Below are 22,868 nucleotides of genomic sequence, written 5' to 3' on the forward strand. Positions count from 1 at the left end.
AGGGGGCGCTGGTGGGGCGCACTGCTCGGGAAGCCGGCGGGTGACGCCTGGGCTGTGCGGCTTGGGAGGCGCACAGGGAGGGGTGCGGAGGTGAGGTCCTGGCCGCGCGTCCCTTTAGGACCCTGACGCGGGTCCCAGTCGCCGCTGTAGTTCGTGGTAACCCCGCTAATAGTAGTTCCTGAACCCCCCGTTTTTGCCGCCGCTTATACCCGTGTTTAGGAGAGCAGGTAGAGCTCCGGGAGGTGGGAGGGCGCCGGACGGCTCCAGAGCATCTCCGACTGGCCCTCAGACCATGGCCTGCTCCTGGGAGGCGGGTGCGGTGGGGCCTCGGATGGAATAGGGGCTGCTCCATGAGAGCCCCTGGATTTGCTCCCATCTTCCCCGCGCCCTGACCTTGGGGGCGGCGTCTAAATCCCCAGGTTCTTGTGAATCATGTTACAGGTCAGGCTGCTCCTGGGAGGTGGGCGCAGTGCGATCAGTGTGCTGGGATGGCTGCAGCAGCAGCGGGAAATGGTTGCTACCCCTGCGCTCTCACAAGGCAGCACCAATCACGCCATTGCAGCCGCCGCGGTTCCCAGACAGCAATGCACCTGCCTTCCAGGAGCAGGCTGACCTCTAAAATGAGTTCCACGAACCTGGGACAGCAGAGGCCAAGCTCAGGCCATGCTCTGGGGAGTTTGAAGCAAATCCACAGGCACCCATGGGCAGACCCCATAGCCAGCCAGTGCCTTCGACCACACCGAGCCCTCTTCCCTTGAGCAGGCTGACCTGAGGACCGTGCCAGGAGCAGCAGAGGCCGAGGCCTGGACAGGCTGTGGGGGAAATGGCGGCAAATCGACCAGCTTGCCAGGTCGCTGCGCATCTCCCTGCAGCTGCCCCAGGTTCGTGGATCACTTGTTTTCAAGTGAGTGGGTTCTTGAGAGGCAGGCGCGGTGCAGTCAGGAGGCGGGGGCTGCGGGGAGGGGTGCTGCCCAGTGGGAGCAGGTGGACTTGCTCCCATCTCCCCCAGGCTTAGTGTACTCGGTGCAGCCTCAGTGGCTGACAAGGGCTTTAGAAGTGGGCTCTAGCCCAGCATAACTAACTCTGCTTTCTTCTCTTGCTTCCTCAGTTGGTGGCTGTATCAGCTTTTTCATTACAGGTTATTGCTGGATAATGAACATTGGTTTCTGTGCTATACAGAAGAAACTTTATTTAAAATCTATTTTTATATATAGTGGCTAAAATTTGTAAGTCTCCCAGATTTATCCCTTCACATCCCCTTTCCCTGGTAAACTTAAGATTGTTTACTAAGCCTGCAAGTCTGTTTCTGTTTTGTAGATGAGTTCACAGTGTCTTTCTCTCTCTTTTTTTTAGATTGCACATATGAGTGGTATCATTTGGTATTTTTCTGTGTCTGGCTGCTTTCACTTTGACGACCTCTAGCTCCATTCATATTGCTGCAAATGGTTATATTTTGTCCTTTTCATGGTCGAGTAGTGTTCTAGTGTATAAATATACCACAACTTCTTTATCCAGTCATCTGTTGCTACATTTAGCTTGCCTCCATGTCTCGGCTATTATATACAGTGGTGCTGTGAATACTGGTGTGCAGGTATCTTTTCACATTGGAGTTCTTTCCAGTTATATACCCAGATGTGGGATTGCTGGGTCATAGGGTAAGTCCACTTTTAGTTTTTTGAGGGATTTCCATGCTTTCCATAATGACTACACCAAACTGGATTCCCACCAGCAGTGTAAGAGGGTACCCTACCCTCTTCAGCCTCTCTAGCATTTATCATGGATGAAATTCTGAGTGATGGGTCATTCTGACTGGTGTGAGCTGATACCTCATTGTAGTTTTGATTTGCATTTCTTGGTTTATTAGTGATGCTGAGCATTTTTTCAAGTGTCTATTGGCCATTTGTGTCTTCATTGGAGAAATGCTTGTTTAAGTCTTCTGCCTATTTTTGGATTGAGTTGTTTGTTTTTTTGTTATTAAGTTGTATGAGCTGTTTATATATTCTGAAAATTAAGCCTTTGTTACTCGTATCATTTGCAAATATTTTCTCCCATTCGTAGGTTGATGTTTTGTTTTACTTATGGTTGCCTTTGCTGTGAGGAAAATTATGAGTTTAATTACGTCCAATTTGTTTATTTTTTTCTCTTATTTCCATTGCCTGGGTAGATTGCCCTAGGAGAACGTTGCTAAGATTTTTGTCAGATTATGTTTTGCCTAAGTTTTCTTCTAGGAGATTTATCATGTCTTGTCCATCTGAATCTTAAGCCTGTACTCTAGATCTGTGCTTCACTTTTGAATTTTGAGCTTCTTTGAGAACACCTACTCTTAGCTCATATGTCAGATTCAACATGTCTAAAGCTGACTTCATAATCTGTTTTCTTGCAGCATCTGCACTTATTCAGTGGGATAATCATTCTTCCGGTCTTCAATACCCAAAGGCTTGGAATGGTCTTTGATTCATCTTTCTCTCACCACCCTCCACATTTTGTCAGCTTCTTGAACTGTATGTTTTTGGTTTCAAGTGTCTATTCTGATTGCTGATACTCTGATGAAGAGCTTTCATACCTGATATATGAATTTTACCTTCTGTTGAATTCTTGGATATTCTCTCCCCCCCTTTCATTCAACCTACAGTTTTGACGCTCCAACATCTAGAGTCAAGTCAAAGACTTACCACAACCAGATCTCAGCCAGGCAGTCTGGACCCTCCAGCACTTTGGCCTTACCTTATGTGTTCCAATCATTATGTGATTTAGCATCCTAGGGTAACTTGTGCCTTATTAAAAACCAGGAGTCACCAGCACTTTCCTATCCAGTACTCAGTTAAAACAGCTTAGAATTGCCCTGAGAACTAGTTGGAGCCCCATCCCCTTCATAGAGTCTTCCCTATTTACTCCAAATACTTCTAACTCCTCTTTGTATTCCTGCAATAATTATGATCGGTAGCCTGTTATCTTGGCTTAGAGTACTGACTTGGTACCATTCCCGGGTGGTTTCCAATGTGTCTCCTCACTTAGCTCGTAACTGAAGAAGACTCCCTTGTTCAGGCTTCTTTATACCCCACACCCTGCTTAGCATGGGGCAATAGCAGGCAACCAGGCAGTGCTTACCTACTTTATTTATTTCCAGGGGTGGTGGTGTGGCGTAAATCTAATAACTATTACTTCAGTGTTGCAATTAAAAAAGAAAGCCAAGAAAATCCATAAAACTTTATCTCCATGTTCACTTTAGCGCTTTACCTCAACAGTTTTCTTAACTCTGTGTTTACATTCACATTGTGTTCAATGTTTGTACAGTTCCCTGAGGCAAGCAGGTGAGATGTCATTATGTTTGACTTTCACATTACATTTCACATTGAATATATTTGTGCAATGACAAAACCTTCTGTTATAAGTAAACAGCCGGAAGCCCAGAGAGACTAAGAGCCTAACCCAGGGTCACCTGGGTAGTGTTTGGCACACGCCAGGACCTCGGTTCATACCTTCCAGGTGATCCTCTTCCAGTGCCTTTTCATTCCAGTGCTGGGAAATGTAGCCCCATCAGCCAAATGGCCAAGTCACATTGCTGCCCCTTTACCTGCCAGTGATGGCAGTGCTACAAAAAGTGGCAAAGGAAAGGTCAGAAAAAGGAGTGATAAAAGACATGGAAGTGCTGGAAATGGATCCTCAGCCGCCTCCTCCCTATATGATCGCCTCACAGGTGTCCCACACTGACAGTGCTGTTCATTGTTTATAACATAGTCTTTAAAGTCAGACTGATCTTTTATAGGACATGCTTTTATTCTGGTCCCTTTCCTGCTAGTAGTCACCGTCATGGGCAGAAAGGGCCTGACTCTGCTCTGTTTGTCACGTAGGTGGGAGGGAAAGTGGGAGAGGGAGGGGGTTGAACTGAAGCCGAGCTTTTACAGCTCTGTTGTTCTCGGACCAGAGCAGTTCCACTCTTGCTTTCATCACCTCTCCACCTCCGAGTCCCAGCCACCCACTCCTGCCTGCTTCCCCACATGCCACGTCCTGGGAAAGGACAGGGTGGTGGGCAGTGCCCCCTCCTCCCTCCACTCTGGGAGGTGCAGGAGTCTGCTTCAACTTTTGAGCTGTTTTGGTAATTGAGTTTTTCCTGCTTTTCTAAACTTCTCCTTTCAAGCTCTGAGAAGTTGGAGATGTAACTTAACCATACATGGACTATACTAATGTATTCAGTGGCATTAATGTGATGTTGTCTGTAAGGTGTTCTGTGACTGGATAGGAGGTTTTTTATCTCACAGGATACTTCATATCCAATTCTAAAGGCCTACAGGCTGCAGGTGTAATTCAAGTTCTTACATGTCTGTAAGGCAGACATAAACATTATTTGGTAATATGACCATATGTTCATAGATTACAGTTAGTCTGCCGGCTCTGTATCTAATAAAAGTTTCAATTCCAAACGCTTGAAGAAAATTTGCGGAACATATATTTTTGCCTGTAACTAGTTACAAAAACTGATATCACAACTCTACCACAAGCAACAGTGTTTCCCAGTAGAGAAATCCCTCTACTTTTACAACCCCTAAGTAATGCAGTGGTTCTTTGGGTGAGATGAGGGATGCCAGAGTGTTTTGTTGGGACACTAGAGTGGCATGACAAGTATTCTGGGACTGGTTACAGTTGAATCTCTACTTCCTATATCCTGGACTGATTACAGAGGCAACGTTAGTGCGGTAACCTGCTTCTGAATGCAAGTGTAGCTAGGAAGACAACAGAGAAAACAGAAGGGATATCAAGTAATGGAGGGACTTCAGAGCAGTACAAATGGTGACTTTGACACCACCAGCTGCTGACATGATCTTGGCAGGAATTTGTGAGAAGTGGTGAGTGTCATTGCAAACAGGAGAGTCCTGCAGCTCTTGGGGTGAACAGGCAAAGGGGAAAGCAGATACGGTGACCACCCGGGGGCTATTTGTGCCCTGAATGTGAAAATGGTCCCCTGTTCAATTTTGCAGCCACAACTTCACATGACTCAGGGCATTATTTCCACCAGAAAGCCATAAAAACATAAACAACCTCTGTTTTCCAAAGTGTTTGTTCTCGATCTGAGATGATTGTCCTGTGCTGGGAGGTAAGAGGGTGATGGGGCGTATTACATCACCCCCTTTCACTAAAAGTCTACATCGCTGCTTTGCAGCCTACTCCTAGAGGTGCTGTCATTCTGTTACACCTAGACCTCTAAGACGGGCATGCCTGAATCCTCACGTGAAGAGGGACGGTTTTGTGCAATTTTAAAAAATTGCTTGGGTCATGGAGTCCTATGTTCCCTCCATTGGAAATCACTGTTCCAGAGCAAATAGTAGGCATCTATAGAAACTATATTGTTGGTAAGATGTCTTCAGAAGTTTTGCAGTAGGTTTAAATATTTGGTTGGTGATGGCATCTTGATTGATTGAAGGAGGCAACCCTCACTAGGGGCTTTGTGTGCTTCCTGGCTGGGAGTTCCTTTACTGGCAGCAGAGTGTTCGTAGGCAGAGTTAGAAAGTTACCTGGTCTGAGAAGCCGAATTTGCCCGCAGCTGGGAATTGGCAGAAGAGTCAGTTATGGAAAGAAGGCTTTAGGATTATCCGGTAGCAGAGTTCTGGGATCCAAATCCTGGGAAACCTCAGCTTTTGTAGAGTATGTTCTGTAACAATAGGCTATTGGATAATTTTAACACTTGTTATGGGATGTAGAGTTGGGGAAAGACTTAAAAGTGAAAGAACCTTAAAAGAGAATCTCCGAATATTTTAAAGAAGACAGTTCTCAGAATGAGAGCTTTTCTGGAAAAGACTAGCTCTTCACTTCACAGGGGAAGCAGGGAGCAGGTGTAACTGCACTTACGGTAACTTGAAAGGTAAACCTTACCCTCCCACTTAGCTGTTTCCTGGTGGACGTTCATCTTCCACATCTGTAGTTTTAGACCTGATGTGTCATTTTCTGGTACTCCATTCTGCTTCTGAGAGAGAGACTGACACAAAGTCACATAGCGATTGAAAAATTGCTCAAAGGAATTTATTGTTAAAAATGTAGACCTGTGGCAGGGTGCTGCATTTGCAAGTGACTCGGTACAGAGAACACTGAAAAGAATGCAGTGTTATTTCTTGTTTTATTCCTTTAAGCCTTTGAATAGAAGGTTTTCTTTGCAGAGTTTCTGGAGTACATCAGAACAAGCAGGAACCAAAAATAGTTTTAAGACAGCACCAGTATAGATGTTGCTTATAGTATGGTATCTGTCTTAAAGTTAATTCTTTAAAGCAGGAAGCTGTAACTCTCAATTTCTTAAGCAAATATAAACATTCTTGACCCTTAATGACATTCTTTGTGGGGTGAAGCTGCTTTTGCTTCCATTCTGAGCATTGAAAGGCCTTCTATGGTACTTCTGCCAGTCCACAATATTTTATTTTCCCTCTGTTGTGAACTTGTTATTAAACTTGAAGCAGATATAAATATCATTAACTTGCTACATATGGAGATATTCAGTGTTACATAGTCAGAAAGTTTGTGTACATCTCACGTTTCTACATAATTCCCCCCTTTCCAACTGAGTTCCTGATGAAAGGATGGTGGGAAATGGCATTATGCGGATATGTTTTACAATACACAGTGTTTCCCCTGTTCCCTCTACCAGATCTGGATGTTCTTTCTTGTTTCAGCTTCTAGAATTACTAGCTGTTTTTCTTATACCAGGTATAACTCATCCCCTTGCTCACACACACATGTGTACACACACACACACACACACACACACACATTCTGCAGTAGGGAGTAGCGTGCACCATCCCATTCTTCCACTCCAGCTCTGATCCCACCCCCTGGAGGCAGTGTCTTGCACGAATTCATTTGTAAGTTACTTTTTAAAACTCGAGTGGTCGGGAAATAGGACTGATGTCCACACCTAGTAGGCAGGCTCTCAAAGACAACTTCTATGGTTAATGCCAGGTTATCTTAATGTTTGAGTACCTGGGTTTCATGTCTTCCTCTACCGCCTGTGTGACCCATGATTCCCACATATCTGTCTCCCGCTAAACTTTTTCTCTCCAACTCTGGACTCTTACAATCTTTTGCTGATTTGACATCTTCACTTGGAAATCTTGTATCTTAAAACCTACATGTGTAAAAACTGATATCTTGGTCCTCCTACCCACCAAACTGGTTCTTTCTCAGCCTCCCCCATTCAGTTAGTGAAAACTTAATCCTTCCAGCTGCTTGGGTCAAAAAATTTGGAGTTATTCTGACTTTCACTGACATACCACATGAATTCTGTCAATAGATCTGGTTTAACACTACCTTTAAAACATATCCAGAGCCCAGCCACTTCTCACCATGGCTCCTGCCTCCACTGCTGCTTCCCTGCCCTGAGCCACTGTCCTCTCCTCCTGCAAAGCCCTTCTCAGTGGCTTCCCTCCTTTCATCTCTGACCCGTTTCGACTATTCTCACCTGGCAGTCAAGTGAGCCTTGAAAACCTAAGTTAGATTGTGTCGTCCTTCTGCAGTGCCTCCCCATTTCACTCCGGGTAAAAGCCACAGTCCTTACAACGTTCTCCAAGGCTGTACAAGATCTGCACTGACCCTTCTCCACAGCTCCAGCCGTGCCCCCATTCTGGAACATGCGAGGTGCGCGCTGGCCTTAGTGATGGTTATTCCGTCCACCTGGGACTTCTCACTTCCTAGTCCTAGTGTTAACCTCAGTCCTCAGTGTGGCCTGCTCTGGTATTTAATACAACATCACCCTCATCCCATACCCTCAACTCTCTTTAACTTGCCCTTTTATCTTTTTTCCATGGTTCCTCTTTCCTAACATGCCACCTCCTCTGCTGCTCTGTTGTGTGACTTGTCATCTCCACCCCCATCCCAGCTAGACTCAAACAAGCTCCGTGAGGACAGGATTTTGTTTTGTTTATTGATCTGTTCCAAGTGCCTAGACTAGTCCTTGGTACATAGTAGGAAGTCAAAAATTATTTGCGGAATAATTTAAAAGACTATTTTAAAAATGAATCATCCTTTCAGGAATGGGTGAGGAAAGGAGCTGCATGAAGGAAAATGGTGCAGTAAATAATGATATATGCCTCTTGTTCTTTGTGTGATATATATATGTGTGTTTTAGTCTTAATTTGGTATCCCAGTTTCTTAATTTAATAGCTATATGAAGGTGTAATTTACAGTCCATAAAATTCACACATTATAATTGTACAAGTCAGCCATTTTAGCTATTTCTAGAGTTGTGCAACTGTATCCTCAAAAAGTCCCCTTGTGTCTGTCCATATGCAGTTTGCCCTCCCCTCAGTGACATCCTGATTTTATTTGTTTTAGTTTTTTGGCAATCACATCTCAAAAGAATAATTTACACAGCAGTACTAATATAGCTTTGCACTTTTAGAAATTACACTTAAATATGAAATCAACGGTCATTGCTGAATGTAGGTAGCAGTATGAGACATCGGTGGGAAGAATGGACTTGAGTGTCAGACTGGCTGCAGTCTTACCCAGCTCCACCATTTACCAAGTTACCCAAATTATTTTCTGCCTCAAGCTCTTTATCTGTTATATGGAGGTAATAATAGCAGCTTACAGTTTTGTGAGGATTAAAAAACTGGGAAACAAAATTTAGTACATTGGCCAGCTTATGTTATTACCTAAAAAATAGCCTTGCATGTAGAGAGCAAAATTCAAATCAGTTTGTAAAGAATGTGCAAAATATGATCCAGTTCCTGCCTGGTTTGTAAACACATCTACTACTGCAGAATGTAAAAGCAGGCTAATTTCCAACAGAAAAGAACATTTCTCAGCATTTTTTCAAAGGTAGTTGCAAAATCGTTTTTACTAAATCTTCTGTGCACATCTCTGACAGAGCTTTGACACCAGGGAGTTAATTATCTACTTTTTTGTTAAAATCATACTGACCATCAAAATGTGTTCTGAATTATATTATAGCATTTATGTTGGGAAATACTGTGAGACTTTTTCTAAATCAATGGGGGGGCATTCATTGTAGCACTTGTAGCCTGATAAGCCTGCACTAAATTATCTTTTTTAAACTTTTTATTAAAGTAATTAATTAATTTTTTACAGGGGGTGGTAATTAGGTTTTTATTTATTTTATTTTTAGAAGAAGTACTGGGTATTGAACCCAGGCCCCTGTGCATGTTAAGAATATGATCTTTCACTTGAGCTATACACTCCCCCCAAAATTATCTTCAATAGGTATTTTTTCTCTGTTTTGTTATTTTCTTTTATGTAGAGATGCACAAAGCAGGGTCATCAGAAGCCTCTCAATTCCAAAGATTATAATAGTGAAAAACATTGTGCAGTGACAGTGAATCCTTGGCATATTTAGAAAGATTGTAAAGTCCTGAATGAATTAAGAAGGTATTGTTACATTAACATACATGTAACCATGGCTCTCTTATCTTTATTTTTCACTTTATAATGAAGATACTCCCCACCCGTCAAGGTTGATTTGTTTGATATAGGGAATATCTAAAACCTTTTCTGCAATATTTTTAAATAAGTAACAGCAGGTAATTTATCAGAAGTGTGAATGGTGTAATCTGTTCTGTCTAGTATGGTAGCCACCAGCCACATGTGGCTATTGTGATTTGAGCTGTTTTATAAGTGGAAAATACGTAATAGATTTTCAAGACTTCGTACAACAAAAATAATGTAAAATATTTATTAATAAGTTTTAAAAGTGTTGATCACACTTTTGAAATGATAGTATATTGGATATTTTCAGATAAAATAATTATTACTGGAATTAATTTCGCTTGTTCTTTTTATTTTCTAAATGGGATTACTGGAAAATTGTGACTTGCTCTATGTTTCTATTGACAGTACTGGCTTCTAAATTATTGCAAATAATAAGAAAAGAAAACTTTGATTAAAACTTTTGTAATTGAGTAGTTGATTTACATCATAGTAGTTTCAGGTGTACAACACAGAGGCTCAAAATTTTTATAGATTATATTCCATTTAAAGTCACCATAAAATAATGGCTATATTTCCCTGTGCTGTATGATACAGCCCTATAACCTATCCATTTTATATGTAGTACTTTTTACCTCTTAATCCCCTACCCCCTTCCTTCCTCCCCTCTCCTCCTTCTCCCCATTGGTAACCACCAGTCTGTTCTGTGTACCTGTGAGTCTATTTCTGTTTCTTATAGTCATTAATTTGTTTTATTTTTAAGATATACATATAAGTTAATACATAGAATATTTGTTTTTCTTTCTCTGACTTATTTTACTTAGCATAATTCACTGTAGGTCCATCCATGTTATTGCAAATGGCATTAATTTATCTTTTATGGCTGAGCAGTATTCCATTGTGTGTGTGTGTGTGTGTGTATTTGTGTGTGTATATATATGTATATATATGTATATATACATATATATACATATATATATATATATATATAATATACCACACCTTCTTTATCCTGTCATCTGTCAGTGAACATTTGGGTTGTTTCAGTGTCTTGGCTATTGTAAATAGTGCTGCTGTGATCATTGGGGTGCATGTGTCTTTCTGAATTATATTTTTTTCCAGACATATACCCATGAATGGGATTGCTGTATCACACGGAAAACTATTTATAGTTTTTTAAGGAACCTCTATACTGTCCTCCATAGTGGCTGCACCAATGTACATTCCCACCAACCGAGTAGGAGGGTTCCTTTTTCTCTTAAAAGGTCAAAAATTTTCTGCATTTATATATTTACAGTTTAGGACACAATTTGACAAAAGCCAGATAGACTTTAATAGCAGTTAATACAGTATATTTTTTAACTGGCCATGCATTATGGATAGATATATTATTGATGAGTTGGTTGTCTATTTTTATAGATGCAGAAGTTTTTATAGCTTCACAGATATCTCAGTGTTGCAGAGAGAAAAATTTCTTTGCCTTTTGCTGAACTTGTCCGGGTGGCTTTATCGAATTTGGTCCAGGCCTCCAAAGGTGAATACACATCCAAACCTGAACCATTTGAATGTCTGCAAGAATTTAAGAGTCTAGAATGTCAGATCTGGACTACAACTCTGGTAAATGACATCAGTGAGTGGACTCAAGAAAACTCCATTTGAGTGCAAAACATTTCATAAGCCAAAAAAAGCCTTGAAATTGTGGCAAAGCCAGAGACTTTTGTGTGCCACATATGGCCACAAACCCATGGGGACAACCACAGGCCTTCTGGAGTGCCAAGGGGATTCCATGTGAGGAGTCCAGCACTCACGGGAATCCAACAAGTCCCTGCCAGCCAGAGCACCTTCATTGCTACTGTGCTGTTTTGAGCAAATGTCTTTTCATCAGGTTCAAATTGGTTTGTTGTTATTTTTTTGCATAAAAATAATCAAACAACTTCTTGTTCCCTTGGTGAAAGTAAAAGCCTAACATTTTCTGATTTCTTTTGACAGAGAAAACATGAGCCTTTGAATCTGATCTCATCTGTGATGGTCTGCAGCTGGAAGCAACCAGATCAGTGTCAGGCCCTTTGCAGCCATTGGCTGGGAGCCTGCATGTTACCTGGAATGATATTTGAAACATGTCACACTAGCCGTGCCTTCTCTGTGGGCTGGGAGGCGAGTCAGTCAGAATCTGCATTATGGAATGTATGTTTCAGATCCAAAGCTAGGAGATCCTTTTTAATAGCCAGAGAATTCACTCATAAATATATCGATTAATGTATTTATGCAAGAACATTTTTAAAGATTTTTTATTATAAAAATTTACCCCCGAATATTGAGAATGAAAGAACAGTGGAATTAAGAACATCTGTACCTTAATTATACATAAAGAATCTTAAAATCCTTCTAAACATTTTTTTGTTCAAATGTAGATATTTTTCCCTTCCAAAAAGGAAAATTACTATTTCACTTTTTTTGCATTTTCCTTTTATTATATATTCCATATAAATAAATATAATTCTTTTAAATCCCTTTTAATGGCAGTTTAACACTATATTGAACAGATATGTAAATAGTCCTAGGTTTCAGCAATTTAAAAAATTGTCATTACAATACCACTGCAAAGAATATTATGGTGTTTCTATTTTTAGTTACTAATTTGGAGTAAAAACTAACAAGTTTGCATTTCTTCATCTAAAACATTGGTTATTTTATGAATGAACTGTAAGGATTTTAAATAACTTTTCAGTAATTTCTACAAAGAAATTATCTTTAAGGCAAAAATGTATGATGGTTTGTAAATCTATTTTTATTATATCTTCACTTTTACCTGTGTCATATGTGTGTGTTTTTGCCCAAGTGCTTTAACTACCAGCAACATAAGAAAAATCTGAATACTAAAATGTGAAAATAGTTTCCTGGTTTGTGTTTTCATTCTCCCAATATAGGTTTTGGATGACAAGTTTGTATTTGAAAAGTACACACCCTGTTGGAGGTGCTCTGTACATACACTGAGATACTGCACATAAAATTGCCTCTGAAGCCCAATTATCTGAAAACCCGGTCCTCAGCCTTTGATAATTTCAGCTGTTTTATGAAAGTCCTCCAAGTGGATGAAAGTATCATCAAGCCGGAGCAAGAGTTTTTCATTGCCCTATTTGAGAAGAGCTGCGTGAATGACTTTTATATTCAGGATAGAGATACATTCTTCAATCCAGCCACCAGAAGCTGCATTGTAAGTCTAAACCGAGTTTAGCTGCTGTCTTGGGGGTGATTTAGAACCTGCTGTTGAATTATCAGTGATTTGGTTTGGGTGGTTTGATTTGGTTTTTAAAATCTGCCCATAAAAAGGATAAAAGAGAAAGAAAAGAAATATGCCTACAGATTCCTGTTAGGATAGTAAACAGTGACTGGTTAGTTACCCTGTATAAACCACACACTCTCTTAGAATCTTTTTAGGTTCACTTCATCCTTTCTCAAGTCAAGTATCAAGTAAGGTATAGTGTTAAAATATTTCGGGATTAACAGGCTTGTGAGCTTCGGGATCTGCAAGGCAGCTTTCCCTCCCCATGGTGTAATCAAATGGCAGAAATGAAATAAAGGACCTCATGTGTCCTCCGGTGTTAACAGGAAAAGGCTAATCTTCTTGACCTTGTTTCTTCCTGTTTAAAATGAAGATAACATGTCAGGAGGCGACAAGCTCATTTAGGGCAGGAACCATGTTTTCTTGTTCACTGCGGAATCCCAGGCACCAGGAAGGCTGAGTTTAACGAGTGAATGAATGAACTGTAGTTCCCCCAGAGTTACAATGTGGGACAGTGACGATTAGCAGCTAAGAGCATAGACTCTAGAGGGGAGGGTACAGCTCAAGTGATGGGGCGCATGCTTAGCATGTATAAGGTCCTGGGTTCAGCCCCCATCTCGTCCTCTAAAATAGACAAATAACCCTAATTACCTCCCCACCCCCCACCAGAATTACCTTATTATCTCCCCACCACCAAAAAAAAAAAAAAAGAAAGAGAAGAGGCCAAGAGCGTAGACACAGGCTGGAACACCTGTGCTGGTTTCTCACTGTCGGTCTTGTAAAAGTCATTTAGCCTCTGTGTTTATCAAGTTCCTCCTCAATAAAATGGGGATAACAATAGTGCCCACCTCTTAGAGTTGCTGTGGGGATTAATGAATCTGTGTCAGTGTTAGAACAGCCCTGGCTGATAGTAAGCACTATGCATCTGTCAGCTCTTTTCATAATTGCTGACAGATGTTATTATCAACCAAAGAAGTATTAGTTCTTTGTAAGGGAAATACATGTTAGACCATTTCATTTATCATTTTCTGTAATTCAGGCATTCTCCCTCTGAAATACCATTTTCTGTCTGTGCACTTGGAAGCCACAGGGCTTTCCAAATTTCATCTGTCTGGGTTCTTGTCATGATGGCAATACTGCAGAGTGTTGACATTTTTTAAGGACTCCGTCTGAGATGACAGCAACCTCTCAAATTTGGGAGAGCTTCTCTAACTGACAACATCTCGCTTGAAACGAAGTGTTTAAAATATAACAGCTTCAGATGCTTAAAGATGCCATAAATGCAAGGATGTTATATCTAAGCTCTTTAAATAAATCCTGTCATTGAAATAAAGGAAATACTATATTATAGCCCTCTATGACTTTGTTATCTTTGCTATCCATTTATCTGACTCTCTACGACCAAAGAAAGCAAAGACTGAGATTGATCATTACTACTGTGTGGTACACGTATTTGTGGATGGAGACAATACTGAAATGCAGTGTTTAAGATATTAAAATGAACACTAAACAGCTGCTTGATGCACATGCATGAACAGAACAGGGAGCTAGGTGCAGGGAGCAGACACTGAGCTTCCTGGATCAGAGACCCAGCATAGTAGTCCAGCCCAGCAGTCCACATGTTTTATATTTATGTCCCAGCAAAATTAACAGTGAGAGACTGAAATGAACTTTGGGGACGCTTGCAAACAGCTGTCATGATTACTAATGTGGGACACCAGGATTCTACAGTGTTTAGTTGGCATCTGCACACAACCAGTACTTTTCCACTAAAGTCTATTGTAATTGCTGGTCCCACATCCAGGCTGAGGAATCATCTCATGTGGTGTTTGGGAGGGAGTTAAGTGGAGTCAGGACTCATGTTAAGGCTGGGTGGGTAATAATCTGGTTGTAGTACAGGAGAATGGAAATTAGGTCAGGTGGGAAGGAGAATTACTGGATTTAAATGATGTTTCTTAAGTAAGCTAAATGTATAACATCATGTGAAGTTTCTTGGTTGTTTATATTCCATGTGCTGTCACTGAATATCTACTGAATTGTGGGGACAAAAAAGCCTGGGTTTTAGAATTGACCCTGTCCCTAACCTGCCAGAGTCCAGGTTCCTCTGGGTGCCCAAGGAGTGGGCTGGACCGTCAGGTGTCCCTCCACTGCATCAGTTTGGGCACTTGGGTGGCCTAGTTTTTTTGCTGTGGAAGACTGGCCCGGTTGTAGGAAATTAAGCATCTGCAAAGCTCTCCCCAGGTACCCACGGTGGCCCCAGGACTGTAACATCCAAGCGTTCCTTTCCACCCATATTTGCAAATGACCCTCAATGTGTTAGTATTAATTCTGGGTGAGAATTATGAAAAATTATATGGTACCTCCATACATTCTGGCAAGTAAGGGCCCCTTATTTACAAATGACCACAAAGTGATAGCACCACATATTATCAACAGAACATGGGATCACGTGGTGACAGTGACACTCACCTGTTTGCTTCTGCTTCCCAGTGCAACTTCAGCCTCTGTCAGAGGACCTCAGCTGCCCCCGCGAACAGGGCCTTCTGTACAGGGAATGGGCTCCTCCTCGAAGCATAGACAAGAATCAGCCATTAGATCTCATCAGGTGAGCTGTTGTGGAGAGCACTCCAGTGGGAAGGGCTCAGGGTTGCCCTTACGGCATCTGAGGGTGACAGTCCTCCAAGAGTGTTACCAACCAGGAAGCTCACAGGAGCTCTGAGCTTTGTTGCCCCAAGTTTTTACTGGAGGCTTTATTACAAAGCCATGGTTTATTGGGTCACTACCGACATGGCGAACCCAAACCCTAACTGTAAGTCAAACCTTTCCTTAGCCCTAACTGCTGAGCCCCTTCCTCTCCTGGTGGTTACTCACTTGTCACAAAGCTCAAAGCCCCACTCCTCTAATCACATGGTTGGTGTCTCTGGCTGGCCAGTCCCCATCCTGAGTCATCTCATGAACACAAGCCATCCAAAGTTCCACCATGAATAGCAAAGTCACTCCTATCTTGGGAAATTTCAAGTCTTTAGGGGTTGCCGTCCAGGAACTGGGACCAAAGACCTACCAAATTCTTCATTAAACAGGAGTAAATGTTAGATTTCACTTAAATTATAAAATAAGAGAGAAATTCTCACTGCTTTGCTGTATCTGCTGTTCGACACCGGTTCACTACACCATGTGACTCTAATGTCGCGCTCAGCATGTGTCTTCTCAGAGCAGCAGTGCCGGCTGCTCCCCGGGAGCTTATGCTGTTTGGGCAAGGCTGCTGGGGGAAGGGAGGCCAAGGACAACCGAGCAAACAAAAATCATCGGGTGAATAAGGAAACAATGTCAGATTGAAAAGAAGGAAATAACACAGTGTTGTGATGGGAGACTTGGGGGGAAATGAATCAAGAAAGCTATCTTTGAGTAGGTTACATGTGAGCTGAAATGGTGATAAGGAGGCTGAACTTTGAGGATCTGTGAAAAGTCACCCCAGGAATTGAGGCAGCTTGTCCATTGGCCCCGAGGCACAAATGTGCTCAGCAGGTTTTAAGTGATACTGGAGCCAGCGCTGGTGAGAGGGATGAGACGCGAGGCTTAGAAGGGCACCAGGAGCATGGAAAGGAGTGTAGACTCTAAGTGCAGTGAGAAGCAGTCATGACAGTTTAAGCACTAAAGTAATTTTCTCTCACTCACATTTTGCAAAGATAATGTGGAGAATGAATGGCAGGGACCCAGGAAGCAGTGAGGCCGGGTCGGAGGCTCTTGGAGTGGGCCAGATGAGAGATGGTGGGAGCCAGGGAGGAATGCATTTGGGGAGTGGAGCTGACAGGATGCAGTTATGGGCTGTCTGTGGATGGTGAGGAGAAGAGGAGGGTCAAGGTAGCCCCAGGTCGGCCTGGAGCCAGGTGCGTGTTCTTTCTCATCACAGTGCCCCATGCAGGTGCCCACCTACTTGGGCAAACTTCTTAACCTTCAAAGTGAGGGTTTAAAACACAGAGGTCTTTTTGTTTGTTTCACATTTTATGGAAAATTTCAAACATGTACAGAAGTAGAGAGAAGACCACAGCCAGCCTGCCGGTATCAGTCAACCAGCTCCAGAATTATATACTCAGAATCACTGCTGTTGCATCTTTCATCTCCACCTGCTCCCCTCCCCCACTACGGGATCATTTTGAAGACAATCCTACATAGCTTAACCTTTCATTAGTGAAATGACAAGGTCTCTTTCAAATACAATTGGAATATTCCTTTTTTTTTTTTTTAGGGTTACAAAATAATTCCGTGATTGTCACAAAAATACACTTTTAAGTAGTTTTGGGGTTGAAATCAGGATCCAGACTTGGTTCAGACATTGCATCTAGCATATCTCTCAAGTGGGTTCTAATCTATAATTTTCCAGTTTCTCATTTTCCTTGAAATTCCTGAGGGGTTTCTCTATTTCCTGTTTGGCTGAATTCATTCTCCCCTTTGGTGTTAGACTTGTTTCTCCATCCTATGTATTTGCTTTAGCTAAGTGATTTGATCCTCCCCTAAAAGCTTGATCTGATTGAGGTTCAACTTTGTGCAGGAATACTTGTTATGTGAAGTTTTGTACTCCTGTCATAAGGTACATAATGTCCAGTTGGCTCTCTTTTTTTGATGACCGCAGCCAATAATGATTGTCACCCAGGATCATTATTTCATAAGGGATTTTATTTCATGTGGTCGTACTCTAATTTCCTACGTCAATTATCAGCAGGATCACAGTCATGAAGAGGCACTTTCTCATTAACCCGGGTTATCGTGTAGAACATAGTTTTAAAAGAGGATGTTTGTACATATGTAAATATTCAAAGCTGATACATTTTTCTTTTATTTTTAATTTTTTTTTCTAATGGAGTTAGTCAAGATTGAATCTAGGACCTTATGCATGCTGGGCACACACTGTGCCACTGAGTGTACCCCATCCCCCTTGAGATTCATATTTATATGATATTTTCCTTATGTTATTTTTGTTTTATGTTATACAGTTTTTGATGGCAGGGCTATGGCTCTTTAATCATTCCTTGTGGGTTTTGGGGTTTGTGTGTGTGTTTGTGTTTGTAAAGAATACATTTTCCCCACTATTTTAAGTATGTTTTGCCAGGGAAATATGTTGATCTGTTCCCTGCTCCTGGTCCATGTGTTCCATTTGTTGCTTCCCACTAGTGGCCCCTTGAGCTCTGTGACAAGAGTAGCATGTCGTTAATCCAGGTTGAAGGGGATCTGAAGAGATTTATTCAAGGAGATGAAATTTGTAGACAATATATTGGAAAGTATTGAGAAAGTTATTCATTCGGAGAAGGTCTGGGGTTGAATTTTTAAGTGCACAGAAATCTAAGCTATGAACCACCAGGACTCCAGGAAAACCAAAGTAGGGAAGGAAAATGTAAGTCTAGCAGCCAACTTGCTACAGCTGTGAACAGTCTGTACAGAGTCCTAATAATGTAAAGCAAGGATACTGAGTTGATCAAAATTATAATGTGATTATATCAAAAGGTTGGAAGAATGAAGGTTTGGTTGTGTATATGAGATGGGGTTTGAAACAGAGCTTAATCCTCATTTTCCATAATAGATAGTTAAATAGGTGACACATAAAGCTGAAAAAGTCAGTAGGCTGCGTTACAAGGATATTAGTCAGAGATAGGGAGTAATTATTCCAGGAGTCAGCAGTAGGAGCTGAACGTGGTTTCTTCTGGCCAGGAAATGGGGCGTTTGTTGGGAACTGCTCCTTTTTAAAATCGATGTTGGAGAATTGTTTGACTCTTTAATGGATGTATGGTGTAATTTTGATAAAAAGAAATCAAAGATGAATTTTGAAAAATTGATGTTAAGAATTGGGGTGTTTTTGACAGAGAGAGATAACAATCAGACAAACTACATTTGAAGGGATCCTCATTATTCCTAGCCTTTCAGCAAGGACTAGGAGGCAGACATCTGTTTAAGGTTCAAAAATTGTCTGACCTTCTTACCGACATGTAACCTTTGTAAATAAAGAACTCCCCGTCACTGTAAATATCCAGGCAGGGGCTGCCTGACCAGCTCTCTAACTAGCAGGATGTGTTTACCACTGGCCAGTTGGAGCAGGAAACTTCTAACATTCTTTCAGTTTTGAATGTGGCATTTTTTGGATGGACAGTTGATAAGAATGTATTACAAAAAGCTTAACAAGAAAGAGTCCAAGACATCTCAAATCCATTGCCAGGGTTTTCTCTGCCAGACACCATCCTGAGCCTGCCATCTGTGAGCCAGGCCACAAAGCCCAGTCACATGAGAATGAACACACTTTGTCCCTCCTATCTGATTTGGCATCGGGCTCAGCCCTGTTCCCCATGGTCTCTAACCCATGGTCTCTGACGATGGAGCTGGTCTCACAGCAGCCTTGTGAGTGCTGGTCCAGCCCAAGGGGGTTCCTGTGTGAAGTTTCCCAGGACTGCAGGCTGTTCTCAGAGCTGAGTCCCCACTAAGCTAAGCCCACCGAGCTCATCTCAGCTCCAGACTGAGCTAGAAGCCTCAGAGTGAACTCAGAGCTGAGGAAATCCACAGGTTTTACCCAGCACTGCCGAGTCAGCAGTGAGCCAGTTGAGGGAAGTATCAGCAACAGCAAGACACAACTGAGCTAACACTCATTGTTCCGCCTCATCCCTAAACCCTCTGTGTCTTCCTATCTGTGTCTGTCTCCCTTTCAGGACCAGCCTGGCACCGCTTAATGCCCTGCCTCCTTTCTTCTAATCTTGCCTCCCTGGCCTGTTCCATCTACTCCAGATTAACTGAGAAACATTGAAGAGTTTTTAAAACCTAGGGACAACAGACGTGCTAGATACAAACAATACAGGGCATTGCCTTTCTCAGTCACTTCCCTCCTGCCCTCTCCCATTCCCACAATGAGTGTTATAAATATTTTGTCAGAGAGACATTGCACTCCCAGTTTTTATCATTATCAGCCATTTCCTTATTATGTGTGATTTACGATGCATTTGCTCCTAGGAAGTTCCCGAGATAAGGCAGGAGCAGATGACTGAGCCAGTTGTTGATGTCCACTTGTGCCAAGCCTGTTAAGAATGATCTTTGGGGGGATTTGTTGAATGTGCCAGACTGTCCAGTGGGTGGTGATGATCCCCTACATCTGCTCCGGAGTCGACCTCGTCCCCTCCTTTGCTCTGTTCTCATTTATCTCTCTTCAGCAGGTGAACCAGTCATCTGTACTATGATATGTAAAACATTTCTTATTTCACGGTACAATATGGGGGCTGCTATGAAAACGCATATGTTTTAAGCGTGAATGGACTCAGAGGTTTAAACTTAAAGCCCCCTTTATTTAGAATCAGAAATTAATATGATGGAGGGAGGGTATAGCTCAGTGGTAGAGTGCATGTCTAGCATGCATGAGGTCCTGGGTTCAATCCCCAATGACTCCATTTAAAAAACAAATTAATAAACCTAATTATGACCCCAAAAAACAAAGAAAAAATAAATTAACATGAGGATGAAGCTACAGTGATTGTGTGTCTTCTGAATCTTCATTCTGTCTTTCTGCAGGAAATTCTATGGAGAGACGGTTGGAATCTACTTTGCTTGGCTGGGCTATTACACTCAGACGCTCCTCCTGGCAGCAGTCGTGGGGGTGACTTGCTTTCTGTATGGATATTTTAATCAAAATTACTGTAACTGGAGGTAACTTCTCTTTATTCCTTGTTACCATGCTTAACTTAGAATGACATTCTCCAGGAACATCCATGTTGCTGCAAATGGCCCTATATTGTCAATATTTATGGCTGAGTAGTATTCCATTTTATTAATATACCTCGGCCTTAATCAGTCATCCATTTATGCACATTTAGGCTGTCTCCATATATTGGCTATTGTAAATAGTGCTGCTATGAATATTGGGGTGCAGGTGTCATCCTAATATAGGGTTCCTTCAGGATATGTGCCCAGGAGCTGGATTCCTGGGTCACATGGCAAGTCTTTTCCTAGTCTTTTCAGGAAACTCAATATTGTTTTCCACAGTGGCTGAACCAAATTGCATTCCCACCAGAAGTGTAGGAGGTTCCCCTTTCTGCACAGCCTCCCCAGCATCTGTCATTTGTGGATTTTTGAATGATGGCCATTCTGACTGGTTTGCGATGATACCTCATTGTAGTTTTGATTTGCATTTCTCTGATAATTAGTGATATTGAGCATTTTTCTTGTGCCCATTGATCATTTGTATGTCTTCCTTGGAGAATTGCTTTTTTAGGTCTTCTGCCCATTTTTGGATTGGGTTATTTGGTTGTTTCTTATTAAGTCATTTGAGCTGCTTATATATTCTGGAGATCAAGCCTTTGTCAATTTCATTTGCAAAAATGTTCTCCCATACTGTAGGTTGTCTTTTTGTTTTACTTATGGTGTCCTTTGCTGTGCAGAAGCCTGTAAGTTCATTTGGTCCCGTTTGTTTATTCTTGCTTTTATTTCTATTGCTTGTGTAGACTGCCCTAGGGGAACATTTCTGAGATGTATGTCAGATATTTTGCCTGTATTTTCTTCTAGGAGTTTTATTGTATCTTGTTTTATGTGTATCTTGCTGAAGAGACTGCCTTTATTCCATTGTATATTCTTGCCTCCTTTGTCTAAGACTGGTTGACCAAAAGTTTGTGGGTTCATTTCTGGGCTCTCTATTCTGTTCCATTGGTCTATATGTCTGTTTTTGTACCAATACCATGCTGTCTTGATGACTGTACCTCTATGGTATTGTCTGAAGTCTGGGAAAGTTATTCCTCCAGCCTCTTTCTTTTTTCTTCAGTAATGCCCTGGAAATTCTATGCCTTTGATGGTTCCATATAAATTTTATTGTGATTTGTTCTAGTTCTATGAAATATGTCAGGGGCAATTTGATAGGTATTGCATTAAATCTGTAGATTGCCTTGGGCAGTGTGACCATTTTAACAATATTGATTCTTACAATCCAAGAGCATGGGATACCTTTCTATTTCTTAAAATCTTCTTTAATTTCCTTCACCAATGGTTTATAGTTTTCTGTGTATAATTCTCTCACCTTCTTGGTTAGATTTATTCCCAGATATTTTATTATTTTGGGTGCTATTTTAAAGGGAATTGTTTCATTACTTTCTTTTTCTGTTGATTCATCATTAGTGTAAAGAAATGCAACTGATTTTTGAACATTAATCTTGTAACCTGCAACTTTGTAAATTCTTTGATCAGCTTTAGAAGTTTTGTGTGGACATTTTAGGGTTTTCTATATTAAGTATCGTGTCATCTGCATATAATGACACTTTTACCCCTTCTTTTCCAATTTAGACCCCTTTTACTTCTCTTACTTGCCTGATTGTTGTGGACAGGACTTCCAAGACTATGTTGAATAGGAGTGGTGATAGTGGGCATCCTTGTCTTGTCCCAGATTTTAGTGGGAAGTTTTTGAGTTTTTCACCATTGAGTGCTATGCTGGCTGTAGGTTTGTCATATATAGCTTTTATGATGTTGAGATATGTTCTGTCAATACCCACTTGGGTGAGAATTTTTATAATAAATGGGTGTTGAATTTTATCAAAAGCTTTTCTGCATCTATTGAGATGATCATGTGGTTTTAGTCCTTTCTCTTGTTGATGTGAAGTATTACATTGATTGATTTGCATGTGTTGAACCACCGTTCTGTCCCTGAGATGAACCCCATTTGAGCATGATGTATTATCTTTTCTCTGTGCTGTTGGATTCTATTTGCTGGTATTTTGGTTAGGACTTTTTGCATCTGTGTTCATCAGTGATATTGGTCTGTAATTCCCTTTTTTGATGGTGTCTTTGCCTGGTTTGGATATCAGGGTGATTGTGGCTTCATAGAATGAGTTTGGGAATATTCCTGCTTTTCAATCTTCTGGAAGAGTTTGAGAAGGACTTGTATGAGTTCTTCTTTGTATGTGTGGTCGAATTCCCTGGTGAAGCTGTCCAATCCCGGAATTTTATTCCTAGGGAGGTTTTTTTTTTATTGTTAATTTGATTTCAAGCCTAGTGATTGGTTTGTTCAAGTGGTCAGTTTCTTCTTGATTCAGTCTTGGTGGACTGTATGTTTGCAGAAACTTGTCCATCTCCTCTAGGTTATCCATTTTTTTTCCATGTAGTTTTCCATGATATCCTCATATGATATTCTGTATTTCTATGTTATTTG

At 41.3% G+C, this 22,868-nt stretch overlaps 2 long non-coding RNA genes across 2 annotated transcripts in view; both read left to right on the forward strand.

Annotated features, from left to right (window-relative positions):
- The window catches only part of LOC140693145 (uncharacterized), a 733,405-nt gene that overhangs the window by 684,754 nt on the left and 25,783 nt on the right, over positions 1-22,868 (forward strand). The gene's annotated exons all lie outside the window — the stretch shown is intronic.
- The window catches only part of LOC140693150 (uncharacterized), a 35,352-nt gene continuing 24,876 nt past the window's right edge, over positions 12,393-22,868 (forward strand). The window contains exons 1-3 of the long non-coding RNA XR_012068855.1: positions 12,393-12,640; positions 15,200-15,314; positions 20,249-20,383. This is a non-coding gene — a long non-coding RNA (uncharacterized lncRNA). The remainder of the gene's footprint in view (positions 12,641-15,199; positions 15,315-20,248; positions 20,384-22,868) is intronic.

The sequence above is a fragment of the Vicugna pacos genome, unplaced genomic scaffold, assembly GCF_048564905.1.
Source record: "Vicugna pacos unplaced genomic scaffold, VicPac4 scaffold_19, whole genome shotgun sequence".
Classification (NCBI taxonomy): Eukaryota; Metazoa; Chordata; class Mammalia; order Artiodactyla; family Camelidae; genus Vicugna; species Vicugna pacos.